Source organism: Corvus hawaiiensis, chromosome 5, assembly GCF_020740725.1.
Source record: "Corvus hawaiiensis isolate bCorHaw1 chromosome 5, bCorHaw1.pri.cur, whole genome shotgun sequence".
NCBI lineage: Eukaryota > Metazoa > Chordata > Aves > Passeriformes > Corvidae > Corvus > Corvus hawaiiensis.
In genome coordinates this window covers 72,188,475-72,205,322 of record NC_063217.1, presented here as the reverse complement: position 1 = coordinate 72,205,322, position 16,848 = coordinate 72,188,475, and the positions used below count along the sequence as shown (strand labels likewise).

Sequence of the window (16,848 nt, the reverse complement as noted above, 5' to 3'; positions counted from 1 at the left end):
GTATATCTGATGGTAACATATTTTGTACTTATTCTGGTCCCAGCGTCACAGACCTCTTTTAAAGCAAAGCAGGTTGTAAAACTCAGAGGCTGCCAAGGTTGACTAGAGCTGTCAGGTTGGCACAGCAGAGGCCCCTCCAGCTGTACCTGAGAGCAGAGAGAGTGGATGGCTGCTCGCAAAGCACCAGGCTACGTTCAAGCATGAGTTAGGAACACCAGGCCTTGGGTTTCAATCATAGCAGCTATCAGCAGGGTGAAGGGTTTTGCAGCCAAAGAGCTGCAAGTTGTGTATTCCTGCACTCTGAAGCATAAATAAACAGCAGGAAGCACCACAGGTAATCTGCCTCTAAAATGGCAATTAGAAAAAAAGAAGAGAAAAGTTCGATGATTTTCTAGGGCCCAGTCCTGCAGTAACTATGGCAATATTGTCATTAAAATCACAGGTTTTTTGCCTCATTGAACAAGGTCTACAGGAGCAAGATAATAATGTAAGAAAAGGTAAAGCATATATGAGGAAAATCTAATTTGTCCTCAAGGAAGTCAAGCAAGTCAATTTCTCACCAGTGACTTTGGAGAATGTACTAAAGTTGAGTTTTAGGCATTTGTGACACAACACTGACACAGCAGCAGCACGTGTGGAGTGAAATCCTTTGGTGTCATGGAATCACTGAATGGCTGAGGCTGGAAGGGCCCTCTGGGGGTCATCTCATCCAGCCCCCTTGCTCCAGCTGTGTCACCCACAGCAGCAGCCCAGGAAGATGTCCAAGTGGCTTTTGAACGTCTCCAGGGATGGAGTGTCTACAACCTAGCTGGGCAGCCTGTGCCAGTGCTCGGTCATGCCCACAGTGAAAAATGAGGGAACCTCTTGCCTTTCACTGTGTGCCCGTTGCCTTGTCCCTTGTCCCTTGAATGCTTATTTACGTACAGAGGTATCTCAGATGGGATCATTTTTGTGTCAGAGAACTGGAGGAGGCAGCAAAGATTAATGTACCCAACTGGGGCACAGGTGTGATAGACTAAAAGAGAACCATAGCAACATTTCCATCCCACACATTTTTTATTAATCTCCTTACAGCTCACAAGGCTCATGATGGATTCCCCCTCTTTAAGTTTATCCACTTCAATCCATTCACCCAGCCTGTCCCAGCAGTGCAATCCAGTTTCACTGAACAGATCCAGTGTCACTGGATCCCTGCTATTCTGGACTTGGCTTACTCTTGTCAGTTTATGACCCTTTACATCTGTGTCCAAGTTTCATATTTTTGAGTCTTGCTGCCTTCATTTAAAAGAGGAATAGAAGATGCACTAATATATTCTGCCATTTGCAATTCCCAGAAAGGAAAACAGTTATTTCTCATAGAGGTAAATAAAATTCAGCAGCAACACGGACATAGGTGCTGCTCATTCTCAAAAGAAATCTCTTCCTGGATTTCTACTGCTTGAAGAGATACTGAAAATGAGCCTTTGAGACTTGAACTTCAGTCTCATGGACTGACTAGAGTACAGGAGAGGTTTCATTATGTAGGAATATTTGGATAAGACTTAGTAGATGTTTTTCAGCCACTTGACAGACTAGGTTGTCTTTTTTTGTGCCCTACATTGTATAAAAGCTAAAAAAAAGGAAAGGATAAAAGTTCTGGGAACTTGAGGTAGGGGGAGCTCATTATTTATCAGGAAGTGTGGGTGACAGCAAAGTGCAAACTTTGTGAAAAACAAGATACTGATGTTTTTATTCACTTTGATTAAGCGAGATGCCAGTAACTGTCATGAATGTTGGAGAAGTGCACATTATGAAGCACACAGAAGGGGCATTTTTGAGCAAAGACACTTCATCCCAGTAATGTTGCTGTCTTGTAATAGGATCAAAGAAAGGGTCATGTGGTTTTTGATAAACAAAGTGTAGAAGTCCTTAATCTCATTCATTAGAGGCTAATTGATGAGCCATGGAGATAAAATAGTTGAGGAGGAATCTGAGGATGTTTTCCAGAAAATAGGACCAGTTTCTGAATAGCTGATTTCATAACTGAAAGTTAGCTGTTGCAGTGGGGATCCTGCAACACGCATATATCAAACCAGGAGTCCCGTGGAAAGGAAATATATATGGACAGACAGATTCTTGCTAGCTGTTTCAGAGATGTTTATTTCTCCAGCCGCATGGCCGGGGCTCCGCTGAGGAACTGCTCCAGTCACGGGCCCAAGGGTCCTTCTGCCCGCGCAGGGAACACAAACCAACCAATGGGAACGAGGCTGAGCAGGGACAGGGAAGCCCCGTGTCTGTGCCCTCAGGGCCCCTCTCCCAGGGCTACACGGCGGGGGAGGGACCCCAACACCTCACCCGTTTTATTTTAATAAAAGGAGAATGAAAACAACTGGATAAACATAACAAGAACAGTTTCAAAACAAAACAAGCCACCCTCCTGAGTCTTTAAATGTCCAAACAGATTCTGTGGAACATCTTAGGGCTGACAGAAGGGAGACAGAATTCTCTGAGCATGCTTTGTGGGGAAACTGAGGCAGGAGAGGGTTTAACTTCTTCCCTCCCCCTTTTCATCCCCCACTCGGCATTGGAAAGGGATTTTTGGGGAAACAATTGGCAAAAGCATGGTTTTGTGAGGGAAACCATGGGTGAAAAAACGGATTGGGAATACATTGGGGGTAATAGGACATAGGGTAAAAGGGAAAGGTGGGATTAGGAAAGGGAAACTGTAGGGGGGGCTTACAATGGAGATATTGTCTAACATGACTACGATTTTTTGCATATATACTGCCTTTTACAGAAACACCATCAGGCCCAGTGACCTGCGATGCTTGTAACCCTTTTCTCCCTACTACAATATTAAATTCCACCACCTCTCCATCTCCCAAGCTTGGGATGCATTTTTCAGGGTTATTCTTTTTAATAGCAGTTCTATGCACGAATATGTCTTGCTGGTTGTCACACCTTGTTATAAAACCATAATTTTGCTTAACATTATACCATTTTACTATCCCTAAGGTCTTAGTTGCTATGATCTTTTCCTTTTTCCGAGTGGCTGCTGTTTTCTGTCTCGCTGCGTCTTTGCTCTCTCCTTCGGTCGCTCCCGTGTTGGAATTGTCGGGGCTGCTGGTGCCTGCGCGCTCTTCCCGGGGTCGCGTTAGGGGCCGTGCGGGCCGGGCCGGGCCACGCCGCTCAGTTCTCCGTGCGTCGCCTCCTCTGGTCGCAGCTTCGCTGCCGCTGCCGGGCGCTGCACCCACGTCTCGGCCGGGCCCCCGAGCGACGACCCCCCCGTGCTCCGCTCCAGCGCGCGTCTCGGCTGGGCGCGGCTCCGTTCCACCGCCATCGCCGCCAGCCACTGCCCGCGCGCCGCCCCTCTCGGCCGGGCGTTCCCGGGGCTCGCGCCACCACGCGCTGTGCTGCGCCGTGCGGGTCCTGCCGGGTCCCGCCGCGCCTCGCTCCGCCACCGACACTGCGGCTCGCGTGGCTCCGCCCGCGCGCGGGAACTGCCTCGCTGCTGCTCTCAGAGCGCTCGGTGCACGTGGCCTGGGCCGCACGGTCCCTGCGCCACGCTTCCCTTCACCAGGACACAGCTGACATTGCTCAACAGTCTCAGTAACTAAATAATATTCACGAAAATATTCTTCCATCGGCATATATTTTGACTCTAGTATTAACTGTGTCCAAACGGTTTTCCAAAAGCCCTTGGTAAGAATTAAATCCCAAGAAACATAGAAAAAGTTCTTAAACAACCATGACAGGAAGTGTTTCAGTTCTTTTTGAGCTTGAATCAAGCTAAAATTCACAAATCGTTGTTCAAGAATCATTTTAAGTTTAAGATAAATGTCCATATGCGGCTCTGAGAGCCAAGAGTCTTCCCACGGTTCCTCCATAGTTTAGATATGGAATAGCAAAGCAAAACCAAGAAGAGGAATCCAAAGTTTCCAGGGTTTACTCACACAAATCAGTCGCTTAGGGATCGGGGATCGTTCTGCTCACAAATCTCCACCATTTGTTGCAGTGGGGATCCTGCAACACGCATATATCAAACCAGGAGTCCCGTGGAAAGGAAATATATATGGACAGACAGATTCTTGCTAGCTGTTTCAGAGATGTTTATTTCTCCAGCCGCATGGCCGGGGCTCCGCTGAGGAACTGCTCCAGTCACGGGCCCAAGGGTCCTTCTGCCCGCGCAGGGGACACAAACCAACCAATGGGAACGAGGCTGAGCAGGGACAGGGAAGCCCCGTGTCTGTGCCCTCAGGGCCCCTCTCCCAGGGCTACACGGCGGGGGAGGGACCCCAACAGTTAGCAATGAACACATGCATGCAGATTGCCACAGAGTTGGTTGTATGTGCAATTTGTTCCTAGCTCAACAGTTGTTTTCAAGGCTCTTGCCAATAGTTTCAGTTTGAGAAGGACGAAATAGTATCAGATGCTGTGACTTCAAAAACTCGTCCTTGCAAGCACAGAGGCCTTCCTGATTTGTGTTCTTTTCCTTGTGCTTTACATTTTCCATCATGTCTACATCTGTGAGACTGTGCATAACAGCACAGCTGGGAGAGGGCAGAGAATAAAGCTGGGTTCTTGTATTGACACTGAGCACTGAATGATCTCTGGACACCCACTGGAGAGCTCACACAAAGTTTGAGTATACCCAGAGCTCCAGCTGGTAGAGCCTTTCTCCCTCTTGTGCACAATAAAGTACTAGTGGCAGTTCAGAACATGTATAATTACGAGTAGCAGAAGAGGAGAGATTACTCCTGAAATCCTGTGGCTCCCGGTCAGCAGTGGAAGAAATGAGTTTAACTGAACAGGCACTATAATTTAAATACCTATTTTGTCCACAGCTGTCTGAGCATGAGATGGCAGGAGGGTTAATGGGATTTAGCTTCTCCCAGTTCTCCTAGAAGAATACTGCCCAAGCTGCCAGTTCAGGGCAGGAGTAACTGAATGTTCAACATGGTGACAATTTCCCATCTCCTCAGTAAGGATCAGATTTTTCCTTTCTTGGCTTCATAAAATAGTTTTAAACATAAAGCTCTTGGTGACGATCTGATTTCAAAACATAAACCTAATGTACTCGGTTAATGACAAGGGATATAAAAATATTTCATATTCTATCTACCCTACGAAAATTAACATTGCATTATACTGACTCTTGGCTTGATTTAACAATTTGAATTGCTGGCTGTTATGTAAAGTTGGATTTCTGTTCTATTCTTTGACCTGGTAGAAGGTGTATTGTAAATGGCACATCTGTTTTAAAAAGAAAAAAGAGAGAGAGAAAGGAAAAGCGTATGTGGACGACAACAACATGTACAAGCAAATGCTGCAAAATTCAATTAAGGCTGAAAGAAAAAATGTTGCACTAGGGAATGTCTACTGCAGAACAGGGGGACATTTTCTGTGCAATAGTCCTTCGAAGCATAAAGAAGTTGGTATCACACTTGTTAGATCATGTTGGGAATGCAGCCCCACAATTGTATGGAAAAGTATTGTTCTTTTTATTTGAAGAATGGGAAAAGGGATGTGATCCATTGTTTTTACAGGAAAAACCTAGACAACTGTAATTTCTTAAGGGCATCGTTACACTCATAGAGATTTTTCCTTCTAGAGCTGTTTGAAGCTGGCTCATGTCCACACCAGTTGGAAATCATCACCATCTGAGACCTGGTCCAAAATGCAAAAAATTCTCTAAGGTCAGTGGTAGCTTTGTATGCAGAAGGAATTAATAATAAACCTTTCTTAATCGCTGGTCAGTGGCTTTTGTGAGAGTTCTCAGTTCAGTGCCCAGTGGATGCCTTCAGCAAGGGAAGCACCCAGCACCACCATAGGTGGTTTTGTCCGGTATCTTAGCTGGGATACAGCCAATGAGCAGGTACCTGATAGCTGTGGCCCTGAAATCACAGCCCTGAAATACACTTGCCTCTTGCAGGTGAAGCTGTACTGAGTAAAATAAGAACATAGACTGTAATTAAAAACCTTCACAGAGAAATTAAACTGTTGAAAAGTATTTTAATATTCTGATCTGAGACTAAGAGGTAGGGACAGTCTTCATTACTCTGCCAGTTCTATAAGTGCTTTTGTAATGACTGATTTATTAAAAACTGTAATGCACCTTGTCTCACATGAGTGCTGTCACTATGTTACCTTTGGAAGAAGGAGATGGAAAATGGATTTTTTTCAGTGTTTACATGGGTAGAGAGTAAGATACTGTGTTAGGAGACAAATTAAATTTGAGTTTGATCAGTTCATACCGAAAGCTGAACAAAATGGAAGGAGAATGGGAAAAATTAGCTTATTTGTTGTTAATTTACTGCTTTGGTGGTTTGAGCAATGGCTAATGTACCTGTCCAATGACTTAAGGACAAATTGTATTGGGCTTTTTCTGATAGCAAGTGAACATGTATCAACAATTCACGGGTTTTGAAACGTATTTTTCCCTAGAAGAAAGCATCAATTCCATACCATAGCTGCACATAAAACTTCTCACAAGATGCAGACCCTCGGCTTTCTGTCCAGTGTCAACAAAGTTAAATTCTTGCTCTGTGTATAAATGGACAGACTTGTCTCAGAAGTGGCTACAAAGGCAGAGAGTGCAGTGCATACGATGGGATGATGGAAGGAAAGAGAAATAGGATTCATTCTTTTGCTTAAATAACATTATCCACATCTGGCAGAAGTTGGGAAATGACACCTGTCCTAAAACACAAGAGCAGAGGCATTTGGAGGTGATAGGCTGGAGCTGTATATTGCGGCTATGGCAGTCTGCTAGCAAGGGAACCTCCCTCAGTACTCCTCCAGGGCCACTCTGCTGTGTGTGGCATCACCAAGTGGAAAATGGCAATAGCACGGTAACATACATTTGCACAAGGCATGAGATTGAGCACCAGAATCTACAAAGATGGATTTTTCATGAGAATGTGTCCCTGTCCAGCACAGTAATTCATCTTCATCTAATAAGATATAGAGCACAGTCAAGCATGCATAAATCATTCCTTGTTTGTTCTGTTTGTACTGGACGTGGATGGGATTAGAGTGCTTTGGACACCGTTTACATCAAAGAGGAGAAACACTGCAGCATTACCATAAAGAAGGAGAATGTTCCTTTGCTCCAGGCAAAACACACACGTCCATCAGACTGCAGTCTGCTTCAAACAGCAGGTAGTGTTTGGAAGAGCAAAATACTAATTCTAGACAAAGAATTAACTAATAATAATTAACTAATTAAAGACAAAGAATTAACTAATTAATAATTCTGTATGACTTGAGAAGGTCTGATAGTGCCCCTTAGTGAAAAACACCAGACACAAAAGTGTACTGAGGGGTGAGCTCCTCAGCAGAAATCCCAGCTCCTTAGTTCTTTGCTGGCTGTGGTGCTTACTCTTGGTGAACTTGGGCCTTCTCTCTGAACTCAGCGTGGCTCAGCCTTCCCAAAGCATCCTGTGTCCAGGCCTCTGATCTGGAGTGCCACAGAGACAACTGCTGTGTGTACAGTGCAGCGTGCACTTGAGGCATTTGCAGAATCGATACTTCAGACACTATCGAGATAGTTACAAATCGTGTTGTAAGGCACAGTGAATTGTTACAGAAGCACAGTGGTGTTGTCGTGCCAGAGATACCGGCTCCCCCTGCTGCACTGAAGGATGGCAGGAGCATCCCTTACTGTTCACACACCCGTATAATCACAAATGCATGTGACACTTCAGGAGCAGGTAGTGGGCAGGGAGCCGCATCCAGATTTCGTGTGACTCCGCCCAGTTCTGCAGCTGCCTCTGTGCCCTGTCGCGTGGAGTGCGTGGCCCAGGAGCAGGCACGATGTGCAAGGGCTGTGGCACACAACGGATAAATGAAATTAAGGTGGCAAGGCTGACATGCCAAAGCAGCATTTTCTAGGCACAGCTCCTAGGAAACTTCACAGGGAATTACATACAAAATTTGTGGCATTATAAAGCATTATAATTCACTGCTATTATATGACCACCAGCTGCTAGCTTAAAACTACTACAGTTTCTGCTCTAGAACAACCAAGCTGAAAGGTAGAATTAAACTCGTTGTGATGGGAGTCACCTTTTTCATATATTTGCACAATATCTAGTGCAGTGGGGCACTAATAACAATAGGAAGTTTTAGCTTTTAATTTTAATCTTCAGTCTGTCTGGGTTAGCATTTGCCTTTAAGGTGACTTAATATTTTGCAGGTAATTACAGTCTCTGGATCTTTGAAAAGAACTGTTTCTCTTGAGTTTTCTGAGTGGAATAAAATACTCTTATTAGCCTGTAACCTTTTTTTAAATCCCTCTCCCATATGATATTCATGTGGCATCACATATAACAATATAGGATAATACTCTGGATAATATGGGCTATCATGAATATTGATGAACAGGGTAATTAAGATCTCTGTGCCTGGTGCATGATTACATATGGGCAACCTATTGACGTAATTTCTTATGATTAAATCAAAATAATATATGACAAACGTAAGAGTTCTACCAGCATCTCTGATATTTCAATCCATTTCATGTTTGGGGAGAACTGAAATATTAATAAGCAGAAAGATCTGGTATTCAAATTAACTCTAGCAGGAAAGAAAACAATTTCCCCCTTTTTTTCCTTACCTGTTGACTTGTGGGACAGATGACAAGCTGATACATTTCCCTGGAGGCTAACATCTTGTGTTCCAGAATACAGGCTTTCATTAAAAAATGATGACTCGTGAGGAGATGTTCATATTCATGTGAACAGAGTGCAGGTGCTCATCTTCTCTAGTGCCTACAGACAGCCTGAAACAACCAATGTGACAAACAAACCCCCACAGCTGAAACAGCTGATAGCAACTTCAACATCAGCAATGAGGATTTATTCTGTATTCTTGTGGGGTTTGATCTCCCAGCACTATAAAAACTCTGGGGTCCCTGATCGATAGATGCTCTTAAGCCATCAAGGCCAGTCTACCACTGTAATGAACAGTATCTCATGGTCACTGAAGCTCCATCTCAAAGTTAACCACGCTTTTTGCCCTCACTGCTCACAGAACAGGTCTGCTTCACTCTGGTGATTTAGGAACTTTTTCTAATTTCCATGCTAATTTTCTGCACCAGTTTTACCAAATCATTATTATACCAAAAATCTAAAATCTTTTTCTTAAATACTTGTTAGCTACCACTGCATATTTATGTCTCCCCCTCGAGTGCTGCAGCTCCACCACCTCTCAACCTTCATCTCAACTGTTGTGGGACAGGCTGGGTATTCACCTGATCATGGGAACAGCTCTTCCCTCCACCTCTTCCACTTGGAATCATTTCCCTTGAACTTTAACCAGCCTTCAAAATGAGGGTGTACCTCAGCCACATGAAATGGCATCAAGACTTCCATATTTCCACTTCTTCTTTTCCTCTCTGAGCTTGCAGTATTTTCCAGACAAATCTCTTTGGCAGCTGACAGACATTCCCTAACTTGGACTGGTACCCACGTCCTTTCTCACCTCAGTGATTCCCAGCTGATGAGCTCTCAGTTTGGAGCAGTCAGTCATGTCATTGATCCTGCAGCGTTACCTTGCATGCTGAGTAACTTTCCACTCCTGTGCGAACTCCTCTGGTTATTGCTCTTTGTTTGTTGCCACAGGGAAGCAGGGCTGTGCTTTGGGTGCTGTGTGTTCCAGGAGCACAGAAGGCAGGAGAGATTTATTTATATAGAAAAAAGGGAAGGGTGTGAGGAAGTTGAAGGCAGTGCTAAAGCATGCTGCTTTTCTCTTAAAAAAAGTCAGCTTAATTACCCATGTTCTCCAGGGTTACTTCTGTTAAGGGAAAGGAAAGATGAAATTATGATGATTTTTCCAGCTGACTGTAAATGACATTCTGCTTCAGGAAGTATTTGGATTATTGCACTGAAGTGCTAGGTATAGCGGTTCAGTGTTTTCCCTCTTTGCAAATTACAAGACTTTTTTAGAACTTTTCCTTTGTTATTGGTGGAGAAAATGAATTGATTTTAGGGTAACAGTACAAGTTCTTCTTAGCCCTATTTTATTACATATTCTAAAATCAATTCTTAACAGAAGTTTTAATTACACATTACTTACTTTAAAAGGGCAAAGATGCTTTAGATTGTTGATTGTGCTTATAGACATTTGGTTTCTTTTTAATTTTCTTCCATCCCCATTATCCCTTTCCTGTAACCAATTTCAGTATTGCTAAGGCACTTTCACTCAAATTGACATACATTCAAAACAACACACTAAAATTAATACATTCTGAACCTATGCTGCTATTTTTTTTGCATATTTATTAACTTGGAACCTCTGAACCTGATACAATGGGAAGGAAGAGTCTTTTCTCTCTTTTCATAAGCAAATTTCCTGGTAGATTGCAACAGAAAATGCTCAGTCCTCCTCATTAATGGATCTGTCTTACATTTCACATGGCATGACTTGAGCAGTAACGGGTGGGTTTGCAGCTTAGAACAGACACACCTAATGAATTCCTGAGCTTCTTGAATTCCAGAGCTGCCCATTTGATCATCGTACAGAGATGACAATTGTCTCCATACCCTGATTAATGTGGAACAAAACGTATTTATAACTATAGTTTATTCCAAGCCTGGAGATAAAACTGCCTTTCTGCTGCCAAGCAGTCAGCACCCACAGCATGTAATTAGCAACTTCCTTCCACTGGTTTGAAAGATATTACTACAATGTATGCAGATAGTGGGATTTTTTAGGCTAAGGTATTGAAAATTAAATAGAAGATACTGAAAAGAAACAATAAATGGGGTTTTCATCTGAAAGCTAGTGGCTTCTTAGAGGAAATCCATAAGCATGGCTGGCTTCCTGTATTGTTTGCTACAGAATAGTCATTACACACTTCACAAGTGAAGGGTATTGTAGTAACAATAACAGAAAAATGTAGTTCAGTTATAGACTTTGACAGTGTTGGGGTTTTTTTCTTCTCTGCCTCTTAGCTGATTACATTTTTGAACACAAGAATTTCTTAACTCTTAGGCCACATTTTTCTCCCCATTATATAGATGGAACTTGTAAAGAAAACCTTTCCTAGTTTAACAAGTTTCTGATTAATCCAAAGAGCATTATAAATCTACAGTTAGTCTGCCTTTTGACTAGTAGCATTTGTAATAGCTTTAAAAAAGTAATAATGAAATGACTAATAACAGACAATTGCCTTGCTGCTCCTTGTTTTCAAATACCTACCTGAATTTAATGGCTTCCTGGCAGAAAATGCCAAAAGAAATAATACAAATAAAAATTAGTGTTTGGTTAAAAGATGTCTCTAAACTTTGAAATGGCAGGACTAGATAAAGTATTTCTTTATTAATTGAAAACTGTTGCTATTAAAAGTAACACTCCAAACAACGACCTTTCCCTGGCTTATGGGATGATGCGCAGTGTAATCAATCTGTCCATTGTATAGAGCAATCTGTGGTGGGAGTTGTAGTAATGATATCATACCAAAAGCACCTAAATTTTGCACAGGTTTCAGTGGGACCAAGAATTCAGTTGCAGACATAGAACCATGCAACGGTTAGAACTGTTCCTTGCAGTAATAGCCTGAAAAATGGTAAGACCCTTAGACAAGGTGGAATTCAGTTCATTTGAGAAAAAGAGATTGCTGATGGTGCAGAAGGAAGTAATACAGATGAAGACTTCAGCTGGAAGAAAAATATGAATGGGAAAGAGAGCATTCACATGTAGAGGTCAGCAGTAAGAAAGGCAGAAAGCTGAGTCCTTAGTTCATGGTGCAGACTAGCAGTTGTCTAGATGTGTCTGTTTTGCCTGCAGTCCAGTAGGTTTTCCTCCTCCCTAATTTCTTGTCTGGATTTACTACTCATTTTCCTATTTTTTTGTGAGGTATCGTGTGCCAGGCAGAAATCTTGGCCAGAAGTGCAGTCAGTGGTGTCTTAAGATGTATTGCTCAAAGAATGGCTAAGACATCACTCCCAGTTCATGCTGCAATGACAGCTCAAGAGCAAAAAACCTGAAAAGTAGCACCAAGAAAGATGAAAGCTGTTAATATTCCTGCCAGAAGCACTCGGTGCTGCAGCTGCTGACGTGCAGTGCTGCAGCCCTCAGCTGTGAGGTGTCTAGCACATCTCTGTGAGCAACCAAGTGCTTCCGAGGACAAACGCTCTCCGACACGTTTCTGTCCAGGTTGGCCAGCAGCAACTTGAAAACAGCTGCTCAGAGAGAAGGGTAGGAGGAAAACCGTGAGTTTGAACTCACAGCTGAGAATTTCAGTCACTTCTGGTTGACTTCCACCCCATCCTTCATAGCCTGTTGTAGGAAAAATCCTTCGTAATAGAGAGTCCCCAAAACAAGACTGTATCAGGATATTCACCCAGTCGAGAAGCTTAATCTGGGAGAAAATCCCATTCTGTAGAATACTTAGAGGGCAACAGGATTTCAGATGGACTCTCTATTCCAGGGATTAATAACCTCATACATAGTAAGCCCTTGTGACAACAAGTTCTCTTTTTACTCTAAGTCTAGCTCATGGACCTTGCACTGTTTTGTAGCTTAGATGACAGTAAAATTTGAGGTATTTAGATTGTGTCATGAGAATAAAATGGAGAAAAAGAGAAGAAAGTAAACAACAGTATTCCTGAATTAAGAGCTGTAAATTCTCCTGGTGTTTGGAAAAGCAACATTCGTGTGACTGTAGCTTTTTTTCCTTTAAGTTTTTGCCTTGAGTTAGTCATAGAAAGGAAGGACAGATAAGTGCCAGTGATGGAGTTAATCCAATGTATTGAACTGTCAGCCATTAGGTGAGCTAACAATCACCGGGCAATTGTGAGGTAAATTAGCTAGATCAAGAGGGCACTTGCAAAATTTATTAATTTTATGTCCCATTTGTGAAAGCTAATGCAGTTCAGACAGGGAATCGTAACTCCCTCACCTGCAGTAATGGAGCAGCCCCATCTCCAGAGCGAGGGATGCAGTTATCAGTGAAAAATACAGTGGGACTAACTGTGTTTAACATAGGGTTAGAAAATTCAATAGAGAAAAGCAGCCAGGCTGCAAACACATTAACAGACATTCGCTAAAGATTTTAACCCTACATTGTCTGGACAAAATGTAATTGACCTCACGGAATTTCCACCCTTGTGCGCTACCTTTAGGTATGGCTGAGAAATCGGCCGTACCTAAAGCTGAACGGACAGCGAGGGATTTGGCGGGAGGGTGAGAGTTAAACTTCCCCCTCAGCGCGCCTGCAGCAGGCGCTTGCTAAATTGGTTTCGGAGGAGCGGGAAAAAAAAAAAAATCATACTTTGTTTAAGACAGGGATTAAGAATCCCACAACTGAGGGAGTCGCAGCCCTCGTGTGGGAGGGGGCGCCGCAGGTGCCGTGAGGGGCGGACCCCGCGGGTCGCTGAGGGCGGGAGCAGCCTGAGGGCCCAGGGCTGGAGCCAGCCCCGGCCCGGCCGAGCCTCGGTGGAGGGCGGGCGATGTGGGAGGCGGCGCGGCGGAGCCCCCGCCCGCCCCTCGCCGGCGAGCGCGGCTCCTCCTCCGGGAGGGCGCGGCGAGGCTGCCGGGCGGTGCTGCACCCCCGGCGGCAGCCCCGCCGCACCTGCGCGCCCGGGGCGGCTCCGCGCCCGCCGGGTGCTGGCGGCTCTCCCGGAGGAGCCTCTGCGGAGGGCACAGAAGGCAACGGGATCTGCGGGCACCGCGCGGGGACATGTCGGCGGAGCGCGCCTGGAGGTAACGAGCGGGGCGGGCGGTGCCCGCGGGCCCGGCGGGGCGAAGCCGCACAACTCCGCGCTCGCCGGCCCCGTGCCCCTGGCAAAGTTGTGCCCGAGCTGCTCGCAGGCTCCCGCTCCCCTGCGGGCACCGCCCGGGCCGGGAGCGCGGCGGGACGGGGCGCCTGCCCGGCGCTGAGGCTCCCGCTGCGGGGGCAGCGTTTGCGGGGTTGTTCTCACATGTTTCTTGGGGTTTGCGTTTGTTTTTCTTGTTTCCCGGCGCGCTCAGCATCTGCCTGGCGCGGTCCCCGCACCAGCCCTTCAGTGGCTGGGCTTTTCCCTTTCCCTCTTTCGCGGAGTTGTTCTGCGCGACGCTGTTGCCCTCTAGTGTTTGCGAGAATTTGTTATGGCTCTGCTGGGGAACAAAATTAGTCAGCCTAGTGCGGTAATTATTCCTAACTTCAGGTAGTTATAGCTGCTTGGATTCCCCAGATCCCATCAGAAATTGGTGTGTGTTGCTGCTCGGTTCAGCTGTCCCTTGCAAGCCCCGAGAAACGGCAGATAACTTTTATATTATTCAGTTCGCTACCTGATGTGCTGGATAATTTCTTCAGGTTTTGGTGTGGTGGGGTTTTCTCTTATTAATAAAATGGTAAGTGGAAGAAGTGGGGTTTCTCTCACTGTCAGCATCTCCAGTCAGGTCTCTCGGAAGAAAGCATCGTGAACTCTGCCTTACACTTGGCAGCTGTGGGAGAAAAGAGAGGGGAAGTAATGGTATGGGCATGGACCAGAGAGTGTGCTGGACATTTATCTCACAGACCTTGAGCAAATCATTTACTGTTTAGATAGTGATGTTTCTGCAATTGCTGGAAAATAGTAGGGTTTATCTCAGAAGAATTGTGCGATGTCAAGAGCTTTAAGATCTTTCCATAGAAAGTATTGTATGAAGGTAAAGTAGTAATCTTAAGCCTAAATCAAACTTCTGTGTTCTGTTTAAGTCTTCAAAGCCTTTTTTAAAACTATTTTAAAATATTGTATATTTAATCTCTATAAATATTTTTTATTGACAAAGTGCAGTGCGTGAATCCCTGTCCTGTAAGTGTCTCTAGGTACTGCATTGGGCAATGCAGCATGGAGCTAAGGAGATCACAGGTACAATAGAAACTGAGAACTGCTTGCTGCAAGGACTTGGAAAAGAATTTCTATCCACCAGGATTGTTGTTCTGCCTAAGCCTTTTTTTTTTTTTTTTAGCAGCTGGGAGAGAATGTAAGTCCTTCAATATTCACACATTCCAGGGTTTGTTATGTGATACTGAAGGGTCCCAAAGACTTCTCTTGACAGTTCACATCTTACATCACCATCTTTACAAGTTGAAAATGTCTTTTTAATATGCAGTTGTAAGGTCTCATTTTCAGCCTGGCTTTGCTTGTTTGAGCTGTTGCTGCTTGAATACTTTAGTCAGTAAAATAATGCTGTAAGTAGGGATACTCGGTGTTTGGCCTCTACTTTGGTATTTTCATAATTGATTTAAAAATCTGAGAACTGCTGTTTCATCCCAGGTTTGGTTGCGTTCGGTTGCACTTTGCTGCTTCCTACCAGGTCATTTGTATATCCAAAGATTCCCGTTTTAGTAACACTAATACGACTTCCGAATACTTCCTCTAAAGTCATATTTCATAGCGACTGGCTAGAGCAGACCTTTATGTTCAAAGCAGTGAAGTAGCATTTTAATCAGTGGAGATTTAAATGTCTGTAGTAATATGCTGAACAATATGCCTCTCTTTTTATCTGCTCTTCATTTAAAACTCATCCTTCATGTAATATATCACCAGCATGTCACTAGCACTGTGGTAGCGTCCAGGTTGGTAAAGAACAGAATGAGAATGTAGTGATGGGGATTATTAGAAGAAAGTTATTAAAAAGATGTCCCCAGACAAATGTAATATACCTGAATAATACTGATGACTACTCAATCCAGAACTAGCTCTGTTTTAGTAGTCCTTGATGAAAAGGATTCTTGTTACCCTTTAACAGTATGGTTTTTTTTATGTAAGTATGACCCAACTTTATTGTTTCTAATCAAGGATCACAGTAAACAGTTATCCTAGCACAGGCCTGAGTAAGACTAAACCAGATTTTTCTTATTGGGTTTTGAAAAATTTGATTTGAGAACAATTTCTCATTTATGGATATTTTAGCTTAGCCCAATGCTTTAATCTTGATAGTTTTTAACACAGCGGAAAAAAGTTTCTTGCAGTTTTAAAAATTGTGTTGATACTCATGATTCAACTTTAATAGATTTTTATAAAATTCTGCACAATGTTATGTGCCTGTGCAGGTACCTAGTTTCTTACTTGAGCATGTGTTCTTACTGGATTGAGAACCCCTGTGAAGAATTTAGTAGGCTGTATTCCCAGCCAGTGTTGTCTCCTGGAAGAGTTTCCATTAGGGTTATCATGCTGAAATGATCTACAGAAGCCAAGAATTTGGTCAGTTATGCTTACCAATGAAACAACAAACTAAAGAAAGCTGCAAGTGCTAGGAACTCACCAGGCTCCTTATGGTGTGCTTCAGGTCTTTGGAGTTCCTTACAGTATTTGTTCTGTCATCGGTGCTGCTTTGTTAGTGAATTAAAAATAACCAAAACAGAACAAGGAGAACAAATTGTAAACTCCCAAACCAATCCAAGTTGAAGAACTCTGTTCAAATGCATGTGTTTCATGCTGGTTGCCTTCAGATGCCTGTAATTGCGACTGCCCAGCAGTGCTGCTCATAATGGTAACTCTTCTGCTTAATAAGGTGATATTTCTTTCCTGTACCAACAAGATTTTTATGTGAACTAGTCCTGGGCTGCAGAAATCACTTCTACAGTAGACAGGAAGAACACTGAGTCTTGCTGTCCATGTTCATAATAAAATGCAAAACTTGCTTCCATGACTCAGCTTTCTCTCAGCAGGATCTTCTCCTCCATAGTGAGTCTGTAAGTTAAAAACCAAATTCTGAATATTCAAAGATGCTAATTTTCATCTTAAAGGGAGCATTTTGATACCTCCTACTTTGAACAGCAAAGGTAAAAGGTTCTGGTCTGAATTTTAAGACGGTGGCATGAAAATGCAGATTAGATCAAATGCAGGTTGTAGGAGCTCAAATGTGGGTTCTTCTAAAACAATAAGGTTCTAGATA

General features: G+C 43.7%; 1 protein-coding gene across 2 annotated transcripts in view; it reads left to right on the top strand.

The window, feature by feature from the left end:
* LOC125326473 (bifunctional heparan sulfate N-deacetylase/N-sulfotransferase 3) overlaps positions 1–16,848 on the top strand; it is a 111,380-nt gene that overhangs the window by 45,086 nt on the left and 49,446 nt on the right. The window contains exon 1 of one of the 2 annotated variants that reach the window (XM_048304766.1): positions 13,516–13,686. The exons of the other annotated variant lie outside the window; for it this stretch is intronic. The gene's annotated coding sequence lies outside the window, so the exon portion shown is untranslated. Of the gene's footprint in view, positions 1–13,515; positions 13,687–16,848 lie in introns of those variants that run through there. 2 annotated transcript variants of the gene reach the window in all.